We start from the raw sequence: 18205 nt of genomic DNA, 5'->3' as shown, positions 1-18205 counted from the left end.
AATCAGGCATCTGGTAACACAAACTTGTCCAACACGTGCATTAAAATTAAAATTCCCCATACATCTTAATTGGCAAGATGATGCTACCATAGAAGTTGTAGCCCCAGCACAGTTGGAAGGGGCCATATATAGCCGACATGCTCGAGAAAAACAAAGATTCACTTCCCTTCTGGGTAAACCAGAGCTGCTTCTAGAGCAATTGGTGGACGTGCAAGAACTGCCTCTGTAGATAATTTGAGGGATTACGACCCAACCCCTCTGGAATGGATCAGCTGAGAACACTTACATTTTTATGAGTTTTTGCAGAAGGCTACTTTCTGCCTGCATGTTAATGAGCTTTCTGCATGTACAGTTTCAGAAAATTACTTGCTTTCCTTTGAACCTTCCAGCGCTGGCCTACAGCCATCTACAAAACTGCAAACCATTAGTTCCTGAAGTTTCCATTTCAGCATTATACCTATTTGGCATATCGGTATGCCCAGCCAAGAAGCATCCAAGACTACAACAGCAACAAAACAAAAGGCAGAAAGGCTATTTTATCCAGTTCAGGCCAACCCCATACTGTACTCATAGGACATAATCTAGTTCTAGCCACTACAGTGTGAGACACCAAGGTAGAAGTATTTTGAACAGAAGATTTAGATGCACCCACAAATAAAAGCCATTGTGAAAGATTAAGCGGAAGAGACGAACAACAGTTTAGTACATTCAAGAGTCACAAAAAACCAACAACCACCTCGTGCATTTACATGCGGTGGTCAGAATCTACAGGGAAAAAAGATGGTTTCTACTGAAGCATGTAAAGCTCTAGGCAAGGGTGCTTTACTTCTTTCAAGCCACAATGCTCCATATTAAAGTATTGTGATAGCATTCATTCCCATCATGCAGGTTTTGGTTATTAGATTTATATCCCACCTTTCTCCAGGAGTTGAAGGCAGCCTACAGAGGACTTTCATTTTATCTCAACCACCACCACCCTGTGAGGTACATTGGTCTGAGAAACAGTGACAGGGCCAAAGTCACCCAATGAGCTTCCACAGTTGAGAGTGAACTTGAACTAGGGTTTCCCTGGCCCCAGTCCAACACCTTAACCGCTGTGCCATGTTGGCTGTCTTGTGTTCCACAGAGAACAGGACGAGAAATACCAGATTTTAGAGGTGGGAAGGGCAACGGTTATATTTTAGGAAATAAATCCTATTTCTCAATAGTATCTCCCAATTCTTCTCATCCCTTCAATTTGCTGAAGAGAAGAATCTATTTATTTATATATTCAAAGTATTTCTAGCCTATTTTTCTATTAGCAAACACTTCAATTTTATCCCAAATTCTAAACATGAAAACAAGTTCTTCTCCTAAGCAACCTGAAAAAGATCCCCAATCACACCAACATAATGACATCCTTTTCTGAGCTATAGCTTACATAGCTATACTAATATATAGATAGATTACATGCACTGCAATCCATCAAGCACCTAATGACAACATTTTGATCAAGCTGGATCAGCAAAATCTTAGAGGTGACTCAAGCTGAATTAGAAGAACCCTATTTGGCTACACAATGTACTAGGTCATACAGCTTTGCCCAAATTAACAATGATACTTGATTGGTTTGATTTATCACCCTGAACAAGACAACTGGAACTCCAACTGGAGAGCTGCCTTTGATAGAATTTGGGACTTCACAAATCACTCCTTCAGTTGTTGTGATAAAAAGAGTCACTTCGTGTGAGATGGGCAGTAACGAAATTTGAAATATAAATAATAACATAGCAAAGCTGGCGTAACCATAACACAGCTCTGTCCTAGAGATCAGCCAGAATAGTGTTGCTGTTGCATTCCAGTTGACTTAAGAAAGCCTTAACAAGTTTCTATTTGTGAGATCCAATTTTTGGGCCTATCAAAGCTCAAGTTTCTTCATACCTCCAAATTACAAATGGCACACAAACCTAGGCCAAATATCCCTACTATTACTACAGAGGCTCATGGTCATTAGGCCACTTCATTAGCAAAATATGGTTGTCAGACAAATTCAGTCCATCACCATGTCAGGAGGCACCACTAGCGAGACAGGCCTGGAAGAGATGGCAGGGGGAGATGGTCAGGGATGCCTGTCTCAACATACGTCTTCTGTGTCCCACCGAAGCTTTTTTTAACCCCCCCCCCCAAAAAAAACCTTGAGCTAGGTCCATCTTGGAGGCAAACTAAAGTTTGCAGCAGTCGTACTACTACAAGTTTGCAGAGACAACAGCAGTATAGTTTCAAGACCAGGCTGTTTTGTTCATCTTTCCTCTTTGATTACATACAACAACCCCTCAATCTAAAATGATGATTTCAGGGATTATTTCTCCCCCTCACAAAAAAATCATCATTCTCCCAACAGCCAGCTATTATTGCAATTATGTCTTATGAAATTCCAGGCTTGGAATTTCGTAAGTACCATCAGCTTGCAATTTAAATACTGATTGCATTTACCAACACTACAGCATAATTATCCACTCTCCCCACACACATCCACTCCTGAGGGCCCCACCACACAGGACAGTAAACACTTAATTGAGTTGCTGTGCTTATCACTTTTATTCTGAAGGAAAAACAGGCAACTGGGGACATGATCTATTGCAATTGTTACTCCCCTCCCCTCCCCCTCAAAAAGTGGAGGCTGAGAAAAGAACAAGAGAGAGACCTTCGTCTCAGTTTTCCTTCTCTGAGTTCCTCCAGTTTTCTGAGGACAAAAAGCAAAGTGATCTTGCAAAGAAAGCAAAAAATACAGATCACCACTAGATGGCAACAAATAGTTTCCAGCATCACTGGAATCAGAGTTGTTCAAACCTTTGCAGGCCCAATATGGCATCCCTGGTGTAAAACCAAGGGGAAAACAGTCTCCTTTGCGCACTTCATTCACTCTGTTCTGGGCAGTGCAGCATCAGGTTTGGTCCCCGCCATTCATTTTCTCATTTATTAATTTTCTTACTCCAAACGCCTAGAGCTTCCCACCACCTGGCAGCTGCGTTTTCACATTATGTTAAACCATGCTGTATTTTAACCTTAGTGCTGAACATGCAGAAATCACCTGGTTCACATAAACCATGATTTGCCAATAATGACTGAGTTGTTACATCACACAGTGCCAAAATCAAATCACATTGGTGCACCTGTCAAAAAAAACTGGCCAAACTAACCCAATCTTAGTATATGGGAATCCTAACTGTTGTGTAAAGCCACAATAAGATTGTTTGCTTTTGGTTTAGTTTGTTTTATCAACTACTATGGCTTAGAAATCTTGGTGTCTGGTTTACCCACTGGAAACTGCAGCTGAGTTAAACAGTCCTGGTTTAGCATCTGTGAATCAAGTAGGCAACACAACACAAATGGCTGGTCACTAAAGAAACAACCACTTTCTCACTGGTAGCCTCATCCAGGCAAGACATCAATGGAGATTCTGCCCAGTGGTCCAAATGGAACAGCTGCTCCTTCCAAACACAACTGTCACCTCTATACAACTGCTCAGTCTTTGTGAGGTGTCCCCCTCTCCCACAGCAGTAGTAATGTTGTCACCACCTGCTTACCTTACTCACCCTCTTCACTCTGCCATGAACCACAGCTTCCCCAATGTGGTGTTTCCAGGTGTGCTGCACTACAGCTCCCACCAACAAGTTGGGGAAGCTGGAATATTTGCATGCTCACTTCTTCTCTTTAGGAAAGACCAGCAAAGAGGAAGGGGCTTTGTAGAAAATGATGGGGGGGGGGAGAAATAATGGGTTGCTTACTTGCCCCTCTCCCTAGGTGGTACAGTGAGCAACTGAGCAATAAACTGCTACTTCTACCTGGTGACTCACCTTCTCAATAGGTAACAGGAAGGGCTGGACAATTTGGGCTCAGAACACCATTCTGAGAGGTGTGGTGGCTACTTCTGAGGTGACCTCACCTCTACAATGAGAGGATAAGCAAGATGAGGTGGCTATAGCAGAATTGTAGGCCCCATCCTCCATACTGGGATGCCACAGAGAGTGAGCAAGCAAACGCCACTGTCCATTGTTTGCCTCCCTCCTTGCTCAGCCCAGGAGCAGAGAGAGAAACCTGGGAATTTCCAGCCTGGAGCAGAGGGAAGCTCCCTGCCCTCCTCAGCTGGCAGTAGAAAGGATCACCTTGTTCTTTATGACTGGTTTGCCTCTCACTCCTAATCAGCTGTTTTACCTTCAGAAGAAAGGTGTGAAGCTCAAACACCTGTTTAACACAATGGCCTCAAAACTGCCTTGCTTTTCGTTCAATGCTGGGGAAAGAAACATGCCAACACTTTGGCTTAAGCAATATGCTGGACTTCAGCCTTCATGCTCAAATGGCACAGGGTATGTGCGCTTTTCAGGGAGAGCTGTTCTGACAGCCACTGACTTCTTATACCCTGAGTAACAGCCAGTCAGCTTCTAAAGGCTATTGCTAGTCAAGGAAGAGGATTAAAAGGAATCCAGCAGCTGCCACGTGGGAGGGAGTTTCCACTACAGGAGCCCTTTTTCAAGCCAGTGGTGTTTACCTGGAAAACCCCTTCCCTTCTCAAGCAGAACCATTTCCCAGCAACACCCCCCCAAGTGAGGAATAATCTTCACCTATTGAACTTCTGCATGTCTTTCTGCTATCACCCAGAAGGAGTAGGGCCAAAAGACACAGCCTCAAAACTATTCAGACAAGGGGGGGGGATTTTCTGTCTCCCCCCGCCCCCGCCCTGTTCCTTCCTTCCCGGAGGAAGCAGTCCACCGTTTCCACTACACTGCTTCCATTACCAAAGAGGTGGAATAAATACATGACCGAGCCTCGGGGTCCCCGGCAATAGTCAAAAAGACCAAGAGACCCGAGCAAGGGTGAGAGAAGAGGCCTTCCGATTTTCTATCAGTTGTCAAGCTGGCTCTCCGAAGTGGAGACGTGGCCCCTCTCCCCCTCCTCCTCATTCCCAGTCCCTTCGAAGCATAAATCATTGCCCCACACGATCTTCGAATGCCTTCAGAGAGCTGCAAAAACCTCAGTAAAAAAAAAACTCACCGTCACGTGAGAATGCTCAGACCCGAAAGCTATCTGCTCGAAAACAGAGGGGGGGGGAAGAGAGAGAGAGAGAGTTGTTTGTACGGAAAGGGCAAAGGCGATGAGTTGTGTCCCGATTAATAAAAATCCTTAGGAAGAAATTGGAGGGAAGACCTTCCCTCGGTCCAGATCAGCCCCCAAAAGGAAGCAGCGGCCAGCAAGGGCAGTCAAGCTCCCTTCGCAGACCCCGTCCCTTCCCTAATCCCCCCCCCCCGCCATGCAGCCCAGCAATCGCGTAGCCGAGAATCGCCCTCCTCGCAGGGGGCAGCAACGAAGCTTGGTGTTACCTGCGGCAGAAGCCCCGCCGTGCAGTGAAGCGCCTGGCTAGCCTCGCGGGCTCGGAAAACAACGCGAGTCGAGGCGGCTTCGGCTCCGCTTGGCTTCGTTTCTCAGCCCCAGCTGCTTTCAGTCCCGACCGGGAGGAGGAGGAGGCGGCGGCAGCAACGGCCAACCTCTGGGGCAGCCCCGAGACGCCTTCTACGTTTAACCCTTGCGTGCCCGAAAGCACAGGCAACCAGCAACTGAGCTCGTAACCTGGGGAGGGAGGTGAACAATACGCCTTATACTTCCACTTCGACTTTAAATGTTGGCGATCGGGTGTTCACATATACCGAAGGGACCTCTATCCGCCCCCGAAATTTTGCTCTCTTCCTTTTATCAATCAGGTTTTTTCCAGTATTTGCTAGTAATTGTGTTTTCGTTTTTCTCGCTAGGTGTCTACCCGGAAAAGTCTCACCTCTTTACCCGCGGGTGTTTCGGGGTAAGCATATTGCTCCAAACACACTACAGGCCTCGTTCACACCTTGCGCTAACTACGCTGTGCAGAATTAACCATGACACTCTGCACTCATGGATTTCCAGGCTAAAGAATCACATTCACCGCCGCAAAGCCAAACCAAGCAAACCAGACTGTGCTTAGACAAACCAGGAACAGTCTCTTCGGATAACGAGGAGCTATGGTCACAGGGCGTGGGGAAGGGAGAGGGGAATCCAGGCATAGGGTTACACAAGTTTCCCGATCACGTGGAAGCATCTCTGCAGGTGTCGCCTTCGAAGCTAGAATGTCGCCTTCTGCGGTTTAAACGGTGGCCCAGCGCGCTGAGATCTTTCTCTATGCCTGGGCATTTATTTAATAAATGCTCTTCACGAATGGAAGAGAATCTTTTACATGGATTTCAATTGATAGAATCACAGATCTGAGTGGCTATTCAGAAGGAACTAAATGAATTTCGATTCTAGTCACAGCCTGGCGTCCGCCTGTCCCTCGACTGCACGCACCTTTGGTTAAATCCTGAATGTTCCCTCTAGGCAGAGACGCAAACAATTAAGAGATGCCCTTTGCAATGGAGTTAGGCGCGTATGCGCGTCAACAAAGGTGTGCGTGGATGGATTGGCTCCAGAATGCCTGAAAGGATCGGCGTAAAAAAGGCTTTAGGGGAGCCCTTGCGGGGACACGCAGTCTTCGGCGCAAACAGGCTGTAGCTGCCGGCGGCCATGCCAGGGGAGAATTCTGGGAATCGTAGTGCTGGCACTGGAGGAGATCGGCTTCGGGGGAGACTTAAATGTTTCAAGAGGGGAGGGGAATGTCTAACTTTCTGGAACGTTAAACATTTGCTGAAAGCAATGTGCTTATTTTTTGAAGGGGAAAAAAACTCTCCTGGCCACTCCTTAATCCCTTAGTTACAGAGTAGAAGGCTAACAGGGTGCACCCTAGGATTTTAAAATGCATGAGTAGGGCGTGTTCTGCAGCCAATTGGAGGACACGGCAGCTGCAGCCTTGTTTTCTTTCAGCCAGTGCATAATATTTCATGACTTTCATGAATATCAGTTTGGGTCGCAAATATGTCAGCAGCTGCCACCAAAGAAGGAGTGTGGCCAAAAACAAAAGTTATTCTGGGTCAAATGGGTATTTGATTGCCAACTGTGCACAACAGCTGGGCAAGCCCTGGGACTCGTAGAGAGTGGAAGCAGCCACTTGTTGCTCGTCCTATTTTCCGCCCAACCGGTCCGTTTCTCACCTGCAAGGCAGTGGTGGGTGTGGCACTTTCGAGAAGTCCAGCCATTAGTTGCCCGCACAAGCCTCACCCTCGGGATCTTCTTTGATTCCAGGTAACTTTAGTGCAAACCGAGGAGAGAAGCTAATTCACTGCTACCATTAATTTTGGGAATTCTCTTTGGCTGTCATACCTCTCCTCAAATAGGTAAACCTGGCCCTTCCTAAATTAGAAAAGAATTCCTTTTCAGGGTGGAATGTGTGTTACAAATGGCATTTTTTGTTGAACTGGTTTTCACTATTCAGTTACTGTCCAATATATAATTTGTTAATGCCTGCTTTAAACTACATCCACCTTCAGTTCATTTTTGCAGCTCTTAGAACCCCCACCCCCACCCCTCTGCTTGAAAGGAAAAAAGGAAAATGAAAGGAAAAAGGAGTGTTAGCCTCCAATAAACTGAAGGTATCTAGAGAAGTAAAACAAAAAGGTGTCATCTCTCAAAACTGGTAAAGTATCGAACATTCTGCCTTCTGCTGTGATTTCGGTCCACCATTACTGTGAACTCTGCAGCTATTAGATGTCAGAAGATCAAATGCCTGCAGTGACCCAGGAGTGTTGGAAAGGAGGGTCAAAAAAGTCAAGATGGTAACAGCAGTTATGCAATCAAAGCCCCACCCCTTTCTCTCTGTGTTTGATGTGCATAAAAAAGGATGGGGCTTCAATCACTTGTTTGTAACTCCTATCTTGACTTTTTAAAATCCCTCGCTTGCATGGATGCATCTGAATGACATTATTCACTTACATATGGTATATACCAGAAAATGTATAGGGCAGGTGAGTGTATCATCATTGTTCAGAAATGTTTGAAAAAACAAATTAAAGTATTGCAAGTCTCCATATGCTGTTTATTGATACCTGAAAAGGTTTCCCTTTCATTCCAGAGTGCAAGACATGGATTTATATTGGAGGAAGAGAGATTCCAACTGAATGCTAGGCGAAAAAATCTGAAGAGTGAGAGCAGAGGAAACAACTACCCAGGGAGGTGGGGGGATCCCTTCACTAGATATTTTCAGGCAGAGGCTAAGTAGCCATCTGTCTGCAATGCCTTCATTTAAATTCATGCCCCAAACCAAGGATTGAATTCAGCAGCTTAAATGGCCTCTTGCAACTTTAAGATTCTAAAAATGAATATAATTTTTAAATCTATGAATTCATTCAGACTGAAAAGGCCAGGCTAATGATGGAGGTTTTAATGTTTTTCCCAAAATCAGAAGGAATGCATTCCATAGCTTAGGAGCAATATAAGAGAAGGCACTCTTCGTGTTCTCAACAATTGGACCTTAGCAAGTACTGGCAAGATAGGTGATCCCTTTAATGCTTTAAAGGATGGATGGATGGATAAAAATTCCTTTCTCACTCCTATCGGTGGTCTGTGTCTTCTTCAACCTTGGGTCCTCAACCAAAGACCTGGGAGTTTGAGGGTTCTGTGCAGTATCTTAGCTGTTCCTAGCACTGCACTCTTCTGGACAGACAGCTTTGATATTGTTCCTGGGATCTGTTGGAGCCACTCTCCCAGCTTAGGAGTCACAGCCCATTTATATCTATATCTATATCTATCTATATCTCTGAATCTCTATATCTCTATCTATATACAGGCACACAAACACACTCAGTGACTTTAAGTCTGCAGCTCTCATGCCAAAGCAGCCTTTTGCATCTTGGTGCTGATCAAATGTTTTGGTCTTCAGCTTCCAGAATCCATAGACAGCATGAAGTTCAAGTCCCACAACATCAGATTGGGAAAGGCTGCTGTGGATCATATGGTGAAGCAGACCTTTGGTATTACAGTCCAGGAATAGTTAAATAGTTAGATGTTTTTACATTCCATACAATGGAAGAGAGGTGGGTGTGTGCTTATTAATGGAGCTATTATTAGGATGTTTACTGCTTATTAAAAAAAATGAGGGATATTAATAATGTGCCTCAATAATCTCTCATGAGAAGGAGAAGGAATAGTTGAATTAAAACAGTTGCAGGGAGAGAATGTAAACCATGTTTAATTTTTTTTGCCAGATTCAGACACCATCTTGATTTTCCACTTTTCCTTCTTGTTTGGCTGTAATACTTAAATCCATTTTCTGCTTCAACAACATTTTTAAAGATTGCTTTTTGGATCATCTTGTCTCAGCGATGCTAAAGCATTAATCTTTTAATCCCCCAAATTTTAATTTTTTGTTTGGATATACTTTTGAGTAAACAATAAAATTGCTGATCAATGACCTCCAGAGATTAATGCTGATAATTTACAGAAAGATAAATAAAAAGGCTATGATCCTACCACCTGTGTCAATACCTTAAGAGCAGTAAGACTTATTCCTGGCTGAATGGATGGGATGTATTGTTCTGGATATCACAGATATTTCACTGTTTAAGTATCTTGAGCAAGAATAAAAGAATATACATCATAATATGAGGTAGGCATCATGGTACCCACAGCACCGGTGAGTCTGTGGATGCATCTCTTGGCATCTGCCTGTCCCACCTAATTTTTTTAATATACATCTTTAATTAAAAAAGGAAAACTGGGAAATTGGCATGCTGGAAAACCAAGCACATGCCTCCAGCTGCATTCTTATTTAACAGAATGTGGAAACCTCATAGGCACTATTTAAGACCGAGTAGTGCAACCCAATGCTTCTTTGGAAACGGCAACCCCCACACACAAAAAAAGAAGAAGCCAAATTATAAACTGAGATGGAAGAGGGCAGCCTGTAGCACTAGAACACTATCCCCCAACCTGGGCAACTTTAAGATGTGTGGACTTCAACTCCCAGAATTCTCCAGCCAACGTAGCCACTGTTAGAAATTCTGGGTGTTGATCTCCATGCACCTCAAAACTGTGGAGGTTGGGAAACCCTGTGCTAGGAGGTGTATCTGGGCATAATCTCTGTCATATGCTTTCTGCGAATTACATGATGTAGCACTGGGGTTGAAGTGTTGGACTGGCGTTGTGGAGAGGCAAGTTCTTGTCCATCTTCACTTAGCGGTATGGGGACACCAAGTCATCTTGTCTGACTCCTTAGGAATCTGTATAACAACCAAGTAGCAAAAGGCAACAGTGATAGGGGGAGATATGCCCAATTAAATGCAAAATTCCAGAGGTTAGCCAGAAGAGATAAGGAATTATTTTTAAACAAGCAATGCGCGGAAGTGGAAGAAGACAACAGAATAGGAAGGACAAGAGACCTCTTCCAGAAAATTAGAAACATTGGAGGTAAATTCCAGGCAAAAATGGGTATGATCAAAAACAAAGATGACAAGGACCTAACAGAAGAAGAAGAGATCAAGAAAAGGTGCCAAGAATATACAGAAGACCTGTATAGGGAGGATAACAATATCGGAGATAGCTTTGACGGTGTGGTCAGTGAGCTAGAGCCAAACATCGTGGGAGGTTGAATGGGCCTTAAGAAGCATTGCTAATAACAACACAGCAGGAGATGACGGCATCCCAGCTGAACTGTTCAAAATCTTGCGAGATGATGCTGTCAAGGTAATGCATGCTATATGCCAGCAAATTTGGAAAACATAGGAATGGCCACCAGATTGGAAAAAATCAACTTATATCCCCATACCAAAAAAGGGAAACACTAAAGAATGTTCAAACTATCGAACAGTGGCACTCATCTCACATGCCAGTAAGGTAATGCTCAAGATCCTGCAAGGTAGACTTCAGCAATTCATGGAGCGAGAATTGCCAGATGTACAAGCTGGGTTTAGAAAAGGCAGAGGAACTAGGGACCAAATTGCCAATATCCACTGGACAATGGAAAAAGCCAGGGAGTTTCAGAAAAACATCTATTTCTGTTTTATTGACTATTCTAAAGCCTTTGACTGCGTGGACCATAACAAATTGTGGCAAGTTCTTAGTGGTATGGGGATACCAAGTCATCTTGTCTGCGTCCTGAGGAATCTGTATAACGACCAAGTAGCAACTGTAACAACAGACCACGGAACAACGGACTGGTTTAAGATTGGGAAAGGAGTAAGGCAGGGCTGTATACTCTCACCCTACCTATTCAACTTGTATGCAGAACACATCATGTGACATGCTTGGCTTGAGGAATCCAAGGCTGGAGTTAAAATTGCTGGAAGAAACATTAACAATCTCAGATACGCAGATGATACCACTTTGATGGCTGAAAGCAAAGAGGAACTGAGGAGCCTTATGATGAAAGTGAAAGAAGAAAGTGCAAAAGCTGGCTTGCAGCTAAACCTCAAAAAAACCAAGATTATGGCAACCAGCTTGATTGATAACTGGCAAATAGAGGGAGAAAACGTAGTGGCAGTGAAAGACTTTGTATTTCTAGGTGCGAAGATTACTGCAGATGCTGACTGCAGTCAGGAAATCAGAAGACTCTTAATCCTTGGGAGAAGAGCAATGACAAATCTCAATAAAATAGTCAAGAGCAGAGACATCACACTGACAACAAAGGTCCGCATAGTTAAAGCAATGGTGTTCCCCGTAGTAACAGATGGCTGCGAGAGCTGGACCATAAGGAAGGCTGAAAGAAGGAAGATAAATGCTTTTGAACTGTGGTGTTGGAGGAAAATTCTGAGAGTGGCTTGGACTGCCAGAAGATCAAACCAGTCCATCCTCCAGGAAATAAAGCCAGACTGCTCACTTGAGGGAATGATATTAAAGGCAAAACTGAAATACTTTGGCCACATAATGAGAAGACAGGACACCCTGGAGAAGATGCTGATGCTAGGGAGAGTGGAGGGCAAAAGGAAGAGGGGCCGAGCAAGGGCAAGATGGATAGATGATATTCTAGAGGTGACGGACTCGTCCCTGGGGGAGCTGGGGGTGTTGACGACCGACAGGAAGCTCTGGCATGGGCTGGTCCATGAAGTCACGAAGAGTTGGAAGCGACTGAATGAATAAACAACAAAAGTTCATGTCCATCTTCAGCTATGGAAATTTATTAGGTGTTTTGAAGCCAGTCCTCCTTTTTTAGTCCAGTTTATCTCACTGGGAAAATATGGGAGGAGGGAGGGCTATGCTTGCTGCTGTGAGGTCCCAGAGGAAAGGCAGGATAAAAATCAAACAAATATGGCAATCAGTTTGAGAGTGCAGCCCGGACCTGCCAAATTCCAGATGAGCCCCAAGCCCAAGAGAATGTGTTTTCCCTCTAAGGCAGTGTTTCTCAGCCTTGGCAACTTTAAGATGTGTAGACTTCAACTCTCAGAACTCCCTAGCCAGCATGGCTAGCTGGGGAATTCTGGCAGTTGAAGTCCACACATCTTAAAGTTGCCAAGGCTGAGAAACACTGCTCTAAAGGCTTCCTTGGAATAAATTGCAAAGTGCAAAAACTTAAACTGAACCAAGTTTCTCCATTAATATACTGTATACCTAAATTGGGTATTTCAGGGTTCTTACTCTTTTTGTGCCAAGGACCCTTTTGAGAGTCTGGTGAAACTTACCGACCCTTTCTCTGAAAAATGTTTTTAAAAGCATAAAATAGAATACATATAGATTGCATTACAAAGGAAACCAGTTATGCTCAAATGCTGTTATCAAAATATTGAAAATATAAATAATTTTAGAGAGATTGATTAAAGTTAACAAACATTTTTGGAGCCTCCAGGCCATAAATTAGGTTGTTGCCTACATTCATTATTGAATGAAAAGCAAAATTTCAGTAACAGGTTAGGGAAAATAAAGTTGTAACTTTTTTTTCCCCCATCGAAGTTCACAGACACCCTGGACACTATCTGCAGACTCCCACGGAGTCTGTGGACCACAGGCTAAAAATTTGTTTGTTTAACTCAAAATACAATTCAGAGCAATATTCTGAATACTTAACCTTTGCTTGTTTACACATTTCTTGATAATCAGTCCAGTAGTTCTGATTCATCCAGAAGCTAGCCACTTCACATTATCTTCTGCAGACGAATCTAGCTCCTAGCAACAGGACAATAATAGTCGTTGTCAATTTATCACCTCCAGCTTGGAAGACTTAACTTTGCAACTAGAGCACAGATACAAGAGACACCAGGGACACAGAAACTGATCCCCATGGTTTGAAGTTAGTTAGTTATAGCTTACTCCATCCAAGGAGATAAGGGCTATTGTCTTAACCAGCTTGCTGGCAATCAGATTAAGTTGTTTTACAAACTTTAGGAGGAGTCTGGTAGCACTTTTTCAAACTAACAAAGTTTTTTAAAAGGCATTTGCTCTTGTGAGCTACAGCTGGTTTCATCAGATACTTTTTTAAAAAGCTGGTGCCTTTTAATGCAAAGAAATAAGAAATGCCTTTTAATAAAATTTCTTTATCTGAAAAGGTGCTACCAGACTCCTTTCAAATCTTGTTTACAATAGACTAACACAGCTGTCCTCCTATGTTTCCCTACAAGGCTTTCTTTCCAGATTGCTCCTTAAAGGCTGATTCCATCTTTTGGAGGCAGAACCAAACTGCTCAGTTGTTTCACAAACACAAATGTCTGGCTGGTTGTGCTACCATTAAGTGCATGTTTAAGCTAGAATTTCCAGCTGTCATTTGGCAGTCTTCCCATGCCTTTAACAGCTGCACAATCAGCAGATACTCAACAGGCAAGTTTTTCTATCACTTCTCCTTTAAATCAGAACAGGCTTTGCCTAATGAATTTCTCCTTGTTGAAAGTTGAAAAGAAAAAAAATGTTTTCAGAAGGATTTCTTTATCTGTATATGGTTACTGAGAAATTGGCCCCAAACATTTTGCTAATGCTGTCAGACCTGGGCTGCAATAATCAAGACTACCAGTAGATAGTATCAAATATTTTGCTGTAAATTTTTGCTGCCATCTAGTGGTCATCTAGATATCTGCAGCCCAGATCAGGTTAAAATTTTCTCACTAATTGCTTTAAAAAGTCATACATTTATCTACAGCAGGGTTTCTCAACCAGGGTTCTGTGGAATCCTAGGGTTCCATGAGAGGTCACTAAGGGTTTCCTGGGAGATCACAATTTATTTAAAAAATTATTTCAAATTTGGGCAACTTCACATTAAAGAGGTAAATTTCATTCTTTATTTTCAGTTTAAGAACACTATTAATGCATATAAACAGGCCAACACATGAAACGAATATAATAATTTTGTAACTTCTATTTGAGCCTGAATGTGCAGGAGTCCTGCAAGGCCTGAAAACATATTTCAAGGGTTCCTCCAGGGTCAAAAGGTTGACAAAAGCAGATCCACAGTCTGAAATTGTACTATTCAGAAAAAGATTTACATCAGGGATGGCACTCAAATGTGAGCTGCATTTCAGCTCCTAGCATTCTCCACTATTGGCCATGCTGGGAATTGTAGTCGTCCACAATCTAGACAGTTATAGTCTTCCCACCCTGGATTAGCATTGTCACCTGCTCTTTATTAGGATTCCCTTAGTTGACTATTCAGGCTGTATCAGTATTCCCAGTATAAAATTTTTATTCCAGTATAAAATTTTTATTCCAGTATAAAATTTTTATTAAAGAAGATTTTCTCTTCTTAAAGAAGAAGAGTTAAAAAAATGCAAATTTTAAGGTAAAGACAAGAGAAATAGAGAAAAGTAATAGAAAAGTGAAAAAGAAAAGAAAGAGATAGAAAAGAAGGAAAAAGAAAAAAGAAACAATAATAATAAAGAATAGCTTCCAATCTTCTTTACAGCACTTATAAATACATTTATATTTTACCCTCTCTAAGGTTACATCAAAGTTTCCTTTCCCATAAGCTATCCTTTCTAATCATAAATCCATAAATCATGAGTTCATTTTTTTTCTTTTTTCAGCAAAAAGTGCATAAGTGGTTTCCAGTCACTAATAAATGTATTAGTTGATATTTATCTAAGCAAACAAGTTAATTTTGCCATCTCTACTAGTTCTGTCATCTTCACCAACCATTCCTCTGTGAGAAATGCAGCTCACGGAATAAGTTTTACAAAGTCTTGAGAAGCAGCAGAAGCAAACTTTATTAATACGTTCTTGCAAGGACGGATGGCTAGCAAAGTAGGCACACACCTTTACACAAAGCATGCAGTTTTATTCCCTATCTCAGCTGTTAGAAGCCCTCCTCCTGTTCCCCATTGGATAGGTACTTAGGAGTTAACAGCCTATCCGAAACGCCTAAAATACTGTAGGAAGTCCCGCCTCTGTTTATATCTCCCATTCCTCACTTTTTACCTCCCCCAGTCCCTTATTTACTTTTTCCCTTATAAGGTAGCTAACCCCCTTGGAGCAAGTAGGTCAGGGTCTTGTCTGACCACAAAGTTTGCTAGAACTGGTTTTGAGCATATTTTGAGCATTGGTTAAGCATCTTATTTCCTTTACACGTGTCAAGGTAGGGAAACAGTCTCCTGTTCATCCAACCACATCCCACATCCTCTGCACTACATGTCTTAGTTTTACAAAACTATTTAGTGAAAAAGCAAGCTTAGTTTTACAATTTACTGGGAAAGCAAGCTTTCTTCCATTGGAAAAACAACATTCCATCATTCCTCACACCTCTGTTGTGGATATTACAAAATCTTTCCATTTTTTGTGCATATAAATGTCTTGCAGCAATGATCAAATATAAAAATAATCTTCCATGGCCTTTTTCTAGTTGTTTGTCCATTCTAACAAAATAGTTCTGGTTTCAGTTGAATCCTAGTGTCATGTTCCCCGTTGCAAGGCATATGTGCATCACAACGGGGAACATGCACATTAGGTAAGAGGAAGGGATAAGCATAATCCCTAAATCACTCATACATCCCCCAAGCACCCATATCCAGAAGGGAATCCCCAACACAATAGATAAGCCCCTCAGACCAGACTTGGCACCCATAAAGAGAGAGGGGGAATGCCTTCCCATTCCCCCAGGGGATGCATTCACACCTCCCTCAGGCACACATGTCCACAGAGGAATATCCAACATAATGGGAGCGCCCATCAGACAGGACTTAACGCCTATCGAAAGATCGGGGAAACACCTTCCCATTTCCCCAGGGGACACACCTGGTCCGGACGAAGACAGGGAGACAAAGGAGATCGCCGGGATCGCCCATCAGCTGACGCATTGCAGTCCCAAGCACCCATCCAGTCCTGGCTCGAGGGTAGAGAAGCACAACGTGCGCCAGCAAAGTATAAACAGGGCACCCTGTCAACCCATAAGGATTTCCGTCTTTTTCTTTGCACGCACTCCGTTCTAATAAAGCCAGAAATCCTTAGGCCTTCTAAGTGAGTCTGTGTCTTATTCAGAGCGTGGCTGCCTTGACATAAAGATGGGAATCCCCCCCAAAATTTTCTTGCTAGCACCTTTCCAGACTTTTTCTGTGAGGGAACAACGCAGCAATGAAGCAACACCCGGTGCAATGCGGTGGCGACCCAGGAACTGGCGACAGCACCCGCAACCTCGCAGAAAGAACCAGCGGATGCCCAGCGGGGGAGGAACTGAGCCGCAATGTGACCGGAGTGACCACCGGTGAGTCGCAGGTGGAATGGGTCACCCTCGATGCAACGGGGGAATCCCTGCCCGTGATGGTCAGAGTGGCATGGGAGCAATGGCATGCACCTACAGCGAGCAGCGGAGATCGCCGGCGGAGTGGGCAAGCCGCGGGAGGCTCCCTGGAGAATGCATGCTTTGGAGCCACGGAAGCGCGCCTGGCACGGATCGAGCGGCTACTCGTGGAACTTGCGCTGGAGTGCGGAGGCAGTGACCGGGGTGAGTGCGAACGGAGCACCAAAAGCTCATCCCCACCCCCGCTTGACCCCGAAGCATGGCGACTGCAGCGGCAGGGTGCAGCATGTGAGGAGGGAGCTGACCATGCCGGAGCACACCGCACTGGGTTGCCTGGGAGAGGGTTTCCCCCCACCCTCTTCTGCAGGGCGTCAGCTGGGGAGAGGCTGGAGACGAGTAGATGCTGAGCTGACACCACCCGGAGCCTGGTTGAGGGAATCCCCACATCGGGACGACAGCTTTCTACCAGAGGGGGGAAGGGCCACGCGTCCGGAGGTGCCCTGGAGCCCACCCACGATGGGAGTGAGAGACCTTGTGGCAAGATTCAATGGCGACCCAGCCACGTTGTCGTTCTTCCTGATCAACGCGAGGAACTACATGGCTGAATACGGACCCTGCTTCCGGACGGAACAGGGAAAGATCAACGCCATTGCCAACAGACTCAGGGGGAGGGCAGCTGACTGGTACGTCCATCTATGCCAGGCAGACGCCCCAGAGCTCAAGCATGTGGATGCGTTCCTGGGTGCTCTGGACTCCCATTTCCGAGACCCCCTCGAGACCGAAATGGCAAAGAGAGCACTACGGCAAATCAGGCAAGGACAGCGCTCCATGGCTGCTTACACCAGTGAGTTCCAAGCGCTTGCGGGCAAAGTGCGGGACTGGTCACAATCCACCCTCATGGAAAAATTCAAGGAGGGGCTTAATTTAACCGTCTTAAGATGGGCGCTAAACCGGGATGACCCCACCACCCTCCGTGAATGGATTTGGCTTGCGGGAAAGGTGGAGAATGCTCAAGAAACCTTTCAGCATGTCCAGAGGTCCCTACAACCTGCAGCAACAGCAAGAGGACCCCAATCCGGGGGTGCTCCAGCAACACCGGCGCCCCGACCCTGGGGGGAGGAACGAGAGCACCGGTTTGCCCAGGGGCAGTGCTTCAAGTGTGGAGAGGCGAACCACAAGGCGGCGGCTTGCCCGAAAGCAAAGGCAAGAGACAGCCCGGGAAAGGTTCCCAACAAACCAACCCCAACACCAAAGAAAAGGCCAGCCGCGAAGGGGGAAACCTCGGCAAGGGAATTCCCTGACGTCACCGATGACAAGGAAAGTGGAAGCGACGAACCGGCGGGAAACGCCAGCCACCTGCCTTGAAGAGCGCCAAAAGACAGGTGGACGATAACAAAGGGCGCAACAACTTTGGGGTGAGTGACAACTGTCCTACCCTATATGTGAGAGTCACCCTGGCCCACGGGGGGAAAACAGAGAAAGTTTGGGTGCTGATCGACTCGGGTTGTTCGAAATGCCTCATGCACCCGGACCCGGTAGCCGCACTCAACTTCCGCTGCTATCCACTTCAGCACCAATTGGTGTTCATGCAGTTGGATGGATCAGCAGCGTGAGGGGGCCCAGTCACCC

At 44.7% G+C, this 18205-nt stretch overlaps 1 protein-coding gene across 1 annotated transcript in view; it reads right to left on the bottom strand.

Moving 5' to 3' along the window:
• Positions 1-5512, bottom strand: part of CD82 (CD82 molecule) — a 76044-nt gene extending 70532 nt beyond the window's left edge. Inside the window, exon 1 of the mRNA XM_063289642.1 lies at positions 5358-5512. The gene's annotated coding sequence lies outside the window, so the exon portion shown is untranslated. The remainder of the gene's footprint in view (positions 1-5357) is intronic.
• Between the last annotated feature and the right edge of the window lie 12693 nt (positions 5513-18205).

This window comes from Candoia aspera, chromosome 1, assembly GCF_035149785.1.
Source record: "Candoia aspera isolate rCanAsp1 chromosome 1, rCanAsp1.hap2, whole genome shotgun sequence".
NCBI lineage: Eukaryota > Metazoa > Chordata > Lepidosauria > Squamata > Boidae > Candoia > Candoia aspera.
This window is presented reverse-complemented; position numbering and strand designations above follow the sequence as displayed.